Genomic DNA, 13,320 nt, shown 5'->3' with positions numbered 1-13,320 from the left:
CTCAAAGAGGAACAACCAGATATCAGTTGCTAACCATGATCTGTCCAAGGAGTGAGTTTCAGGGGAAGCCTCATACAATTGCCTTGTCTACTCAACCTCCAGGGTCAAAGGAATTCATGTATTTCGTCCCAGCATGTGTCTAGGTCAGAGATACTTTGTTTTCTTTGAGTAAATCTGTAATCATTTATTCTTCATAAGTTTAAATTCAAGTTCAAATGTAGTTCAGAAAATCAAATTATGTAAACAAGTTAACAAAGTAACTTAATTTCCTTCGTATCATCTCCATGATGTAAACGTATCAAAATGAGATGAGCCATAGGTGGAATAAGCCAAGCTAATCAAATTGACTGAGGAATGTCTTCCTCAAACTGATGAAAATAAATTATGGAAAAATGGTGATGGTAATCCTTCAGGGCTTTACACTTGACCCAGGTGCTAGGAAGGGTTGGCTCAGGAGACACGCACTTACACTCCTCTGAGCGGAGCACAAAGCATGAAATCTGCCCCCTGGTTGCTTTGGCTACATGATAACAGGAAACCACTTTGACTTTTCTCTTTTAATACAATGTATCAGTCATTTGTTACTTGCTTGTACCACTCAGAACACAAAAGGATTGACTATGGGTTGGAACATGGAAGGTCTACTGTGGGCATAGGAATCTTTTCCTCCATCCCAGCCTCAGTCTCTTCATCTGCTAAATGAGAGGGTTGGGCACTAAGTGTCTTTTGAGGTCCCTCCCAGTTCTAATATGCCATTTTCAATTATCAGTGAAAATTAATATAGTTTTAAAAACGATTCTAAAACATGATTCAAGAGTCAGTAGTACTTAACAAAATCTGTAGGGAACTGGAAAATATTTAAAAGGAAATAAAATCAGTCATATATCCCATTCTTTAAAATTAGATAGAACCTTGACAAATACTGAATTATACAAAGTATTTGTGTAGACTATTGGATATTAAGGTGGGTATATGTATGCGCCTTCTCTTCCTCCGTTCTCTCTCTCTCTCCATATGTGTGTGTATGTGTGTGTATGTAGTTATTGTAAACATTTATTAAGAACCTACTATGTGCCAAGTACTGTGTTAAATGATAGGTATAGAAAAAGAGGCAGGAAAACACCCAGTCCCTGCTTTCAAGGGACTTACAGTCTAATGCAGGAGCTAACATGCTAAAGCAAGCTATATACAGGATATACAGGAAATGATTAACAGAGGGAAGACACTGGAGTGAAGAGGGGTTGGGGAAGGCTTCCAGGAAAAGGTGGTATTTTAGTTGGACTTAAAGGAAGCCAGGGAGATCAGTGGTCAGAAAGGAGGAGGGCGAGTACTCTAGGCATGGGGGACAGCCAGAAAAAATGCCCAGAGCTGAGACAGATGGAGTATCTGGTTTGTGGAACAGCTAGGAGGCCCACATCATTGGACTGAAGAGGGGGTAATGGGAAATAAGGTGTGAGAAGGCTGGAAAGGTGGGATGGGGCAGGTTATGAGGATCTTTGAATTCTAAACAGAGGGTTTTGTATTTTTGAATCTAGGTTTCATCATGGACTCCCACTCATTCTCTCTCTCTCTCTCTCTCTCTCTCTCTCTCTCTCTCTCTCTCTCTCTCTCTCTCTCTCTCTCTCTCTCTCTCATCCTCCATACCCAATCTATTGCCAAGGACTGTTGATTTTACCTTTGAGACATCTCACAGTATTTCCCCTTTCTCCTCTAACACTGTCCTGCTCTGGGGCAGGCCCTCAGCACCTCTCACCTGAATTGCTGCAATAGCCTCCTGATAGCTCTGCCTGCTTCCAGTCTCTTGCCACTCTAATCCATCTCCCACTCAACTGTCAAAATGATCTTCCTAAAATGATGAGGATCTGATCATGTATCACACACACACACACACACACACACACACACACACACACACACACACCTCAGTAAAATTCAGTGACTCCCTATCACCTCTAGGATCAAATGCAAAATTTTCTGCTGGGTGTTCAAAGTCCTTCATAACCTAGCCTTGCCCTCGACTTTCTAGTCTTAGAATTTACCCTCTTCTACTTATTCTTCAATCAGTGATATGACCCTCTTTGCTATTTTGCCAACTCTGGCACTTGCCTCTACCTGGAATGGTCTGCCTCCTCATCCCTACTCTCTGGTTTCCTTCAAGTCCTAACTAAAACCTCAACTTCTACAAGAAGTCCTTCCCCAAACACATTAATCATAGCACCTTTACTTTGTTGATTATTTCCAATGAATCTTATATATAACTTGCTTAGATGCAGTGTTCTGTACATTATCTCCTCCATTTGAGGGTGAGTTCCTTAAGGACAGGGACATCTTTTCCTTTTTTTTGTATCCCTTAGCACATGCTTGGCACATTGTGGGTACTTAATTAGTGTTCAATGATTGACCATCAATAGTCCAGACAGCTCTCTAAGACTCTAGAGAACATGCCAACTTGCACTGGCATAGGAAATTTTATCATGTGGGAATTCCCTATGACAATCATGGGTCCAAGCTCTAGCTTTTTTTCTAACAATGTGTTAACTTTAGTAACATAATTCATTGAGTCCATGGAATGTAAAAACTGAAAAAAAATCAAATGTTAAGAGAAAATAATCTTTGAAACAATCCAGACATTTATTGCTTAAGACAACTAATTCCCTTTGATGAGATCATCCATTCTGATCTGGAAGGACACTAGAACCCATGTGAATAACAGCTAGACTGATTGACTCCTGAGACCAGCTCAGATGCTTCCAAATCTAATCAGAGCCCAATCTCAGCCCACTCAGATTCTTCTTCACTTGACAACTGGAAAACACAGGTCCACCCAAATCTGAATTTTGTGTCCAGCTGTTCAACATATTGGAAAATAAATGCAGTAAGGAACAATGGCCCAAGAAGACCCTCCCTGGCCCCAGTGACTGTGGAAAAGAGTTTCAACAAAGGAAAATCCATGAGCACCCTGACATGGGGAATATTGTGCCAGCCAGCCAACCAGGCAGCAGCTGTTTACTTCTAAATATGGGGTGCGGTGGGGTTTGTGGTCTCCAGTAAGGGTTTATGTTTCCGAAGAATGAGGAAGGTCTCTTTATATGTGCTCCAGGCAAATTTCGCCTTTGCCCATGCCATCCCTTCTATACCCTCCCTACTTTGTAAAGAGAGAATTCAGTTTCCTGGTGCAAGTTTCTGTGGGTATAGGATTAAACTCATATCGCTTATTCAGGAAGGTGTGGAAGAGAGCCTGCATTCATGTGATGGAAAAATTGGAAAAAATCAGATTGATGCGTGTAGGTGCCCACTTGTTTGGAGAACTCATATAACACAAATTTTCACTTATACAAAGAAGCTTATGTCACTCAAGCCAAATCACTGCCTTCTCTGGGGATTCATTGAGTTTTCTAAGGCATTCAACTACCAATAACTATAGAGAACTTTAAAAGTTACACAGGAATAAAGAATCAAATCTGGATGGAACCACAGAAATTATTGTGCTAGGTCTTGGTGATACAAAGACAAAAACCCCATGGTTCCTGCCCTAAAGGATCATTCATGCCAGTGGGGCTTGGGGCTTGAGAAAGGAGAGAAAATGTCTACATAAATGTACGGATGACTTACAAAGTGCACACCGGATGATCTTGGGAGGGGGGTACCCAAGGGCCTGAGTGAGGAAAGGGGACCCAAAGAGCATTTCATGTAGATGGTCATGCTTAAACTAAGTCTTGAAGGAGGGATTTTACAAAGGGCACCTTTGGGAGGAATTGTTTGCCCTATCCTCCAGTCCTCCAGTCAGAGAGAAAGAGGTTTCTAATGAGTTGTGCATACCAAACCTGATGAAGTCATGTGAAGACGATGCATTACTGGCATGTGGCATAGCAAGTCCAAGTCTCAGGGGCAGGAGATGAAATGCCATATATGAAGAACTGCAGGAAGACCAACTTGCCTGGACCTTCAAACACAAGAAGGGGAATAATATGTAAATTAGGTTGGGACCAAGTTGTAAAGGTTTAAAATGCTGAACTGTGGTTCTTATATGTGATCCTAGAAGTAGTAGTGAGCCAGTGGAGCTTATTGACTAACATAGCTTATGTAATCAGATTTGCACCTCAAGAAAACTACTTTTGCAACTGTGTGGTGGGTGGATGAAAGAAGCAAACAATTTGAAGCAGGAAGACCAATGAGAAGGTTATGACAACAGGACAGATGAGAGGTGATAAGGGTTTAAACCAATATGGTAGCTATATGAGTAAAAAAAAAAATATAAATGGGGGACAAGAGTTGGTATAAAGGTTAAAAAAGAAAGATTTGGTAAGGCCATAGTTTTATGAGGTGAGAAATATTGAGAAATCAATGATAATACTAAGATTATAAACCTAGGAAACTAGAAATATTTAGAATAGAACAAGAGAAAAGGAGTTCGAGATGTCTGCAGGACCTCCATCTTGAAATACCCAGTAGGCAATTCATGACGGGATTCTGGAGCTCAGGAAAGATACTGGGGCTAGATAGATAGACCAATAGAGATATATAGATAGATACATAGTTACAAAGTTACAACTATGGAGAGGGAGAGGGAGAGAAAGATCCATGGGATTTCAGGAAACCACCAAAAGAAAGTGTACAAAGAGAAAAGTGGTCTCATTGCAGAATTACGGAGAGTTATGCACAGTTAGGGAGCATAATATGGATATTATATCAGCAAAGAAGACTGAAAAGTACAGACAGGCAGGAGAGAGAAATGAAAAGAAAACAGAGAAGAGAGAGTGTCTAGGAAGAGAGTGTGGTTTTCAGTATCAAAGGCCATATTAGTTCTTTTGTACAAGAAGACTCAAATAAAAGAAAAAGACTGAAAGTGAAAAAATAGTGTGCTTCAGTCTGTATTCAAACAATTTGATGAGAATTTTTCTGATTGGCCAGGGAACCTTCCAATCCTATGGTGATCTCAAAAGGCCAGCAACCCCATGAAGTTTTGAAAACTAGTCATAGGAAAGGGATTATCTTTGTTTTGCTTAGCGTCAGAGAGCCAGACTAGAAACAATTAGAGGGAGCTGCAGAAAGAGAAACTTACAGACAAGTAAGAGAAAACTTCCTAACAATGAATGCTGTTCCAAAATCAATGGGAGGGCTCAGGATTGTAAATTAGGGTTGGAAAAGACCTTAGAAACTAGCTAGTCCAGTCTCCTCACTTTACAGATGGGGAAAGTGAGGCTGAAACACATAAAATGTGTCAAGTGCCTAAGGTCTCGCACAACATCAGTTACCCAAGCCCTCTGAGTCCACATGTGGTCCCCTTCCTGCACCATTCTCTCTCACTGGGGATTTCTGAGGAGGATTAGATGCTCACTTCTCAGGAATGGGGGGGGGGGGCAATCCATCATCAGGTATCTATTGGTGCTTGACATTGTGTTAGGGCTGGGATCCAAAGATGGAAACAATCCTTGGACTGGACTCCTCCAGTCCAACTTCCAAACTGAAATTGCTCATCTTCAGAAATCTCATAATCCCACAAGATTTCCTCAGGTTTGGTATTCAGAAATCATTAGAACTCTCTGTCCCTCTGATTGGAGGGCTGGAGGGTGGAGCCAACAATTCCCCCCAAAGCTTCCTTTCAACGAGGACTGCTAGGACAGTAAGGTCTTCGTTTCTCACCAGCTCACACTCCTTGGACTAGATTCCATCACCCTCCCTGCACCAGGTACCTTCTCCCCTAGCTCCTTTTCAGCTTCCTTTTGTGGATAGTTTTTGCCAATTTGATTCTAAATTTCCTTTGGGGCAAACACGATCTCCTGCTCTATCATCAGAGAAAGCATCCAGCATTTGGGAGGCATCAGCCCAAGGCTTACATGGATTTCTTTTTCTTCACTGCTGGGAACCTTTTCACTGCAGCAACTTTCCAGCCTTCTACTTGCCTCTTGGTAGAATCACATCCAAAGAATAGTCCAGTGTCAACACTGGTCCCTAGAGAGGTTTCTCTTTAAACAATACCTCTAGGTAGTGTGTTTGCAAAATGTAGCCAGGAATTAAAGGGAAAAAAGTCTTCAGAATTGCAAAATGGCATTAATTTTGTGTTTTTTCCCTATTATAAAAGAACATACACTTTTGCAGAGCTGACAAAAATGGCGGTATAGTGGATAGAGGATCAGAGTGCTGGACTTGGAGTCAGGAAGACCAGAGTTCAAAATTCACCAGGTGTTTTCTCTCTCCAATCTCCTTATTCCTCACCTAACACAACTAATAATAAGAACGTTAAGGTTTAAAAAAACAATTTTACGTGTATCATCTCATTTGATTACCAAACAACCTTATAATTTAGGTGCTGTTATTATCCCTAGTTTACAGATAAGGAAACTGAGGTTGCAAGGTGAGTCATTTGACCTCATCACTTGAACTGTTACTGTCAGTCTTGTGTTTAACTGAAGGAAAAAGAATCATCTGGGAAAAAACCGGAAATGTGTGCTCTTCCTTATCTCTTTCTTGAAGTCCTACCTGGGCTATTTATCTCATTTCTAAAAACAAATGATGTTAACTGGAAGTATTGGTGTACTCTTCATTACCTAATCAAACCAGCACTGGTGAGATCTGGCAAAGAGATGAAACTGAGGAATGACTAATCACTTTGTTTCACTTCCCCTCAGAAAACAAAAACACTGGGGAGGAGACACCATCCATTCACAGGACAATACTCAGTGTCTGGGACTGGCTGGCTGCATGGCATTCCAGTGCCAAGAGAACCACCCATTTAATGTTCAGTGTGAATTAGTACTGCCTACCTCTGACTTGATGCTTCCCAAAAGATATTTGGTAGCAATATTATCCGAGGACATTTGGATGGATAATTTGAGCTTTCAACGTGTTATTTTAATAGAGTTTTTAAAATAATGTTTACATTCTTTAAGACTGAAAATAAATTTATACCTTTCTACCTCTAAAGACCAAATATGCATAGATAGATAGAATATTTATCTGTGTCCATACTATCTATCTGCCTATCTGCCTATCTGTCTGTCTGTCTGTCTGTCTATGTACCTATCTACTAGGTCTTCTTTTATGCATAGAACTGGAAACTAAGTAGATCACCTTCAACTAGGTAGTGACTGAACAAACTGTGATATCAGAATGTAATAAGACGATTTTTCCCCATAGGAAATGATGCAATTGACATTCAGAAAAAGCCAGGAAGACTCGTCTCAACTCCAGCAGAATGACACAAGCCAGAAGGACAATATACTGCAGTTACAGCAACGTAAACAGACAAACAAAAAACACTTCAAGTGCATTGAACTTGGTCTTGTTGCAGTGGCCACCTTTGGCTCTAGAGATGAGCTGAGGAGATCAGTGGCGCTCCTCGTGGCCCAGAGGAAGGAGGCTAAGGGACAGGAAATGTCATACATTGTTGCATATTGTCTATATCAGTCCTTTTTTCCATTTATCATTCTCCCTCTTCTCCCGCCCTTCTTACAAGAGAGGGGTCAATAAATGACGGTTCTATAAAAGGTTCTATAAAGGGTTCTATAAAGAAATTACTAGTATGCAAAAATGAAAAAAATCAATAAATCTCACTTTAAATCAGTGAACAAATAAATTTATGGCTCAGAGATGAACTGAATCATGCCTATGTTAACCTAATTAGAGAATCCTCACTAATCCTTAATAAGAAGAACTGACATTTTTACTTGCATTCGACTTGCATAATCTCCTTTGAACTTGTGAGATAAGTACTTACAGGGTATAGAAATCTATCTTGCTCTACAAGAAAAGAGAGAAGATGGGGATAAGGGAAGGGAGGGGTGTGATAGAAGGGAGGGAAGGTTGGGGGAAAGGGTAATCAGACTGCACGGTGCCTAGGGGTGGGGGAGGGGAGAGATGGGGAGAAAATTTGGAACTCAAAATTTTGTGAAAATGAATGTTGAAAACTAAAAATAAATAAATAAACATAAAAAAGAGATAAGTACTTACATATAACTGTCCTCATTTTACAACTTGGGAAACTGAGGTTAATGGATTGTCCATTATCACATAACTAGTTTATGTCTGAGGCGGAATTTGAACTGAGGATTTCTAGTGCTAGACTTATTCTGTCACTGGCATGCTAATGAGAACTTGATACACACTGTCTAAATGTCCACTCTGAGAAACAGGACTGGGCTTAGACTTTAGTTTTCTGTACACCTGACTGAATCTCACTCCCATACGTGTTGGGCGGGACTGAATGCACCTGTGAATTTATTGATACAGAGAACTCAGAGAAGCCTTCCCACTTTCAAGGCAGCTAACACCTGCTCTGTCATTTATAATCTCTGAGCACTGCCTGGGGGCACTTTCCCAGGGTAACAGCCAGCATGTGTCAGAGTGAGGATGTGACAACTCATCTTCCTGACTCCAGGGCTGGCTCTTCTCCATTTCTCCATGATGCCTCTTAGACTTTTTAGTGCCTTTGGAGGGGGGAGAGGGAAAAAACAGAGGCATAGCCTCCATGAATAGAAGTCTTCAAAAAAATACTTTGATTTATGTTTGGTTATTTATTTCTCACTACTTTTTTCTGTTCTAGTCCCCCTTCTTGCTCCCAGGTAGTTAAAGGTGAGAAGATACAGACCTTTTAATCAAAGCTAAAGCACAGACTATTCTACAGGATCCCTAAGTGAAATATGATGGTTCAAATGGGAGAGGGATTAGGTAGTTTGAGGAGCTTCATTCTGGGAGAACTGAAGTGGGGAGGGGAGGCCACAGAGAAGTCATTGAATGATGTTTATGTGGAAGGTGGAGATGTTTGTCTGGGTCTTTACAAGGGATTGCCCTCACACATGCCTGGAATGCCCTTCTTCCTCACCTACATGCTTAAGAATCCCTAGCTTCTTTAATGCTCAGCTCAAATATCATCTAAGGAAAGCTCTCTGGATGCTTAGATCTCTCTTCAAATAACATCAAGGTTATTCAGTATACATACTATACATGCACATGTTCTCTCTCCCAGAAGAATGAAAGTGCCTTGAAGGTAGGGATTTCTGTATTTTTGTCTTTCTTTTCTCAGCACCTAGCATGTGTTCAATAAACATATGTTGATTTAACAAATGGGCACATTGGAGAAGAGTTGATCAGCTAAAGAAATTGGAATCAAATGTAGATGTTAACATAAATAATGTGCTAAGAATAAGTGTTCAGGGATCCTTCAATCAATATAGTGCTGGGGATGTGCCAACAGAGTTTGGGGACAGTGACCATGAGGCACTGGGGAATTGACATCTAACGAGATCACGGCTTTGGCAACCAATTTATAGACAACAAACTGAAAAGATTTCCTTGATTGAATAACCCCAAGTTGATGATGACTTAAGACCTATAATTACTTATTGTGTAAGTGATATTTGGATTCTTCCTCACGATGGAATTTACGTCCTACGTTACGTCGTTTCATACCAAACATCAAATGGCTTCTGAGAAGAGAAGGGGAGAGAGGACTGAGCAGACAGCCAAGTTAGTACATGCAGAGGCAGAGCTGAGCTAGAAAAACAAAAACAATTCTTACACAACTGATCACCGAGCATGTGTAAGCAAAGCCCATAAACTGTCTTTAATTGGCATCAGGGCAGTGGAAAGAGAACCTTTCATCAAAGGAGCCTGTGTCATCATGGAGTTCAATGGAACCATGGAAACCAGTCATTTATCCCCAGAACAGAGGTCTGAGAGGCCAGAATTTAAAGTGAATGGTCCTCAATGAAAATGAAAATGGAATGAGTGTATTATGAGTCCTGGGAAGACTGTTGACACTGAGTCAACAGGAAGTGTATCAGTGCACCAAGACTCACACATGAAACTCTCATTCAGCTTGGGAAAGTACAAGACTTTACTCAAAAATACTCAAAACTTTGAGAGTAAAGCATACTTATGATATTCAATTTTAAAGCAATAATATAAACACATAGTATCAGGGAATTCAGGTAAAATATGAATATTTCCTCCAGAGAATGTGTATGTACATGGCTAATGAGAACAAATGAAATGAATAGCATTAATTGACTTTCTATAATGCTTTTAAATTTATGAGCACTTCACAAATATTATATCATTTGAGTTATGCAAGAATCCTGGGAGGTAGATTTACTGGTGTTATCCCATTCTACAGATGAGAAAACAGATTCAGAGAAGTTAAATCCTTGCCCAGAGTCACACAACTGTCGTCGGAAGAAGAATTCACACCCCAGCTTCAGACTTTAAGGCTGCTGCTGTATTAAGTATCACATGACATCTTAAAAAAAGTATGCTATGTTTCACCAAAGTGAAAGTTTGAGAAGAATTTTAAAATAAGTATAATTATCTGACATCTTAGAGATAAGTTTATACCATAATTCCATCTTCATCAGGTAAATATCTGTCTAGGTTTGTCCAATTTGAATGTATGATCAAGTAGCCTGCAATAATGATGCTTCTATCCTACTCTGAGAGATCCCCCTAGAATCCAGCTTAAGAACCCTAGGTTTTAGAAACAGCAATCCTGATTTCTATGTAGAGCTAGTTTTCAGACATATCACTGCAGTGTAGCAGAGTATAACAAGTCAAGAAATGGCATCCAGCACTTATTCGTCTCATGATCATGGACAAATGACAACCTCACTGAGTCTCAATTTTCTCATTTATAAAATGGGGATGTTCACCTCTGAGGGTTATCATTGAACAGAGAATAGAAAGCCACTATGTCCAACATTCATATTTTATAAATGAGGAGACCCATAGAAGATAAGTGTTCTGCCCATGAACTCACAGGCAGTAAGTATCTGAGGTGGGATTTGAACATAGGTCCTCTGATTTTGACAACAGGGCCCTTTCCATTCTACCATTTTGGATCAAATGACATTGTTGTCAAAATAGCCTCAGGAAAAATGTCCTTTGGATACTTTTCTGTTGGTCATAATAAGAGTATAAAGTGTGACACTTTGGTTCAAAATCCATATCCCCAAATACAGGATGGGGAGATATTTGTTTAAAGCAGTTTGTGGGAAAAGAGCTTGAGGTTGCTAGTTCATTCTAAGTTCACTATGAGTCAACAGTATGAGTAAGAAAAGTAATTGCAAGCTTTGTGTTCTTTCAAAGAAGTACAGCATCCAGAATGAGAGAATATAAGACTTAGGGCTGCAAGGTGCCTTAGATTAAGGGAGAGAGTCTAAGCCTTTATTTTACAGTGTGAAAAATGAGGCACACACAGAGAAGCTAATTGACTCATCCATGGTCACATAGCCAGTAAGTCACCAAGTCAGAATTTCAGCATTCAAACTTAGGTCTTTGGGCTTTCAATCACTCTCCATCAGCTTCAAGGTCACATTTGCTGTACTCAGTGCTGGAAGTATAAAGCCAGATTATTGTCTGGTCTTAGAAGAGGCCTTCTGGGGAAGCATGACCAGAATGGTGATAGATGATAGGTGATAGTTGTTCTATGAGAGTATGTAATACATGCTGGAAGACCTGAAGCTATTGGCAGGTGGGTGGAGGGCAGGTAGGATATGATCGTTGTCTTCAAATATTTAAACGGCTTATTCTTCCTGCGCTCAGAATGAAGAATGGGGACCAAGATCTACTGTTATCCCGAGGCCACTTTCAGCTCAGTACAAATGAAACTATCTAACAATTAGGGCTGTTTCAAGTGGGGCTGAATGCTTCAGTCCATAGTGAGCCCCCTTGTCACTAAAGATTTCCAGACAAATGTTAGGTGGCCAGCTGTGAGAACTGGATGTTCTTGAGAGGTTGTGGGATTCATCTGGGGCTAGGGGGAGTAGAATAAATGAACTCTGAGATCCCTTTCTACACTAAGACTCTCCAGTATCCCAAGCTCGATCTTTGTGGCATACTCTTTCCCATGGAGCAGAGGACAATTTTCATCAGCCTCTCTAACAGGTAGTATCCTAGTTTAGCTACTTATTACTTGTTTGACTTTGGACAAGTCAATTAATTTCTCTGGGGCTCTGTTATTCATCTGTAAAATGTGGAGAATAGATTCAATGGTCTCTAAATTCTGTTATAGTTCTAAATATATAATAATAATCGTTAATGATAGATAGCATTTTCATAGCATTTACTATATACCAGGTACTATATTAAGTGCTTTACAATTATCATTTCCTTTGATCCTTATGATAACACTGGAAAGTAGGTGCTATTATTATCCCAGTCTTACAGATGAGGAAATGGAGACAAACAGAGTAACATCTTCTCCAGGCTTACACGGCTGGTATGGATGAATGGCAAGGTCACTGACAATGATGAGGAAATTAGAGGTGGTATGTCAAGGAGACAAGATAAATAGATTAGCTTTGGACATGCTGTTTGAAATGATAGTGAGACATTTGAGTAGGCATATCAAGAAGACAGTTGAAGAGATGGAGCTAGAGTTCAGGTAAGAAGAGAGGGTACGAGAAAGAGATATGGGAGTCCATAATGCAGAGTTGAAAGCAGAAGTCATGAGAGAAGATGTTGATCCAAGGATGTTGAATTCTGAGAAGAGTGCAGCCTGAGGAGAAATCCATAATGATGAGTTGGGTGAAGGAAGCAGGGAAGTGACAACAAAGGGGGAAAAGAAGGAGCAGCTGGAGAGATAGGAGGAGAATACCAACCTTATAGGATCAGGGAATATCAGAGTAGAAACATGGAGGAGTTGCAAGAAATAGATGAAAGCCAGATAAAATCTGCCAAGATGGATTGAGTGAAGAAAATAAAAGCTCACTGGAACTAGTTGGAGGAAGCTCATGGTGAATGACACAGGGAGTAGTTTTGAGTCAAGTTAGGGGAGGGGTAGAGATCCATATTATGAAGGATTAAAGAGATAAAGAGGAAATGGGAAGGGAGAATGTGGCAAAGGTAGTAAAAACTTTGGGATCTTAAGAGTGAAAGCAAGGAAATGATTAGAGCAATAGCAGGCAAGCACGAAAGTGTTAAAGACTTTAAAATTATTATTAAAGGAGTGGGGAGAGACATGGATATCTGAAGAAATGTGGGAGGGAACCCACGGAAAAGGAAAAAAAATAACCTCAGAAGATGTTAGAGAAGGCAGAGATCATCCCCAGAATCCTAGACTCCTGGAGTTAAAAGGGAGTTGGGAGGTTTTTAGACCAATTTGCAATATCCCCTAGTGATACTTGGTATGGTTGTTGTCCTTCATCTTCGAAGAGGACCAAAGTGACATCACCACGATAAAGTGAAATTTCAGTGTGTCCAACTGTGGCAGATCAGAACAATACGAGCTCAGAATACTCTACCACAGGTTGGGCACAGAGAGTCTGTGAGAATATTTGGGGTGGATACTCCAAATTTGCACATCCTGCGTTTACTTTGTGCTGTCTC

At 40.3% G+C, this 13,320-nt stretch overlaps 1 long non-coding RNA gene across 3 annotated transcripts in view; it reads right to left on the bottom strand.

The window, feature by feature from the left end:
* Positions 1–13,320, bottom strand: part of LOC140531059 (uncharacterized) — a 146,610-nt gene that overhangs the window by 20,520 nt on the left and 112,770 nt on the right. For 2 of the 3 annotated variants that reach the window (XR_011976254.1, XR_011976255.1), the window contains exon 4: positions 3,820–3,943. This is a non-coding gene — a long non-coding RNA (uncharacterized lncRNA). Of the gene's footprint in view, positions 1–2,638; positions 2,848–3,819; positions 3,944–13,320 lie in introns of those variants that run through there. The other variant, XR_011976256.1, reaches the window with a different exon arrangement.

This window comes from Notamacropus eugenii, chromosome 3 (assembly GCF_028372415.1).
Source record: "Notamacropus eugenii isolate mMacEug1 chromosome 3, mMacEug1.pri_v2, whole genome shotgun sequence".
Classification (NCBI taxonomy): Eukaryota; Metazoa; Chordata; class Mammalia; order Diprotodontia; family Macropodidae; genus Notamacropus; species Notamacropus eugenii.
The sequence above is the reverse complement of the archived record's forward strand: the minus strand, read 5'-3'. Positions and strand labels throughout refer to the sequence as shown.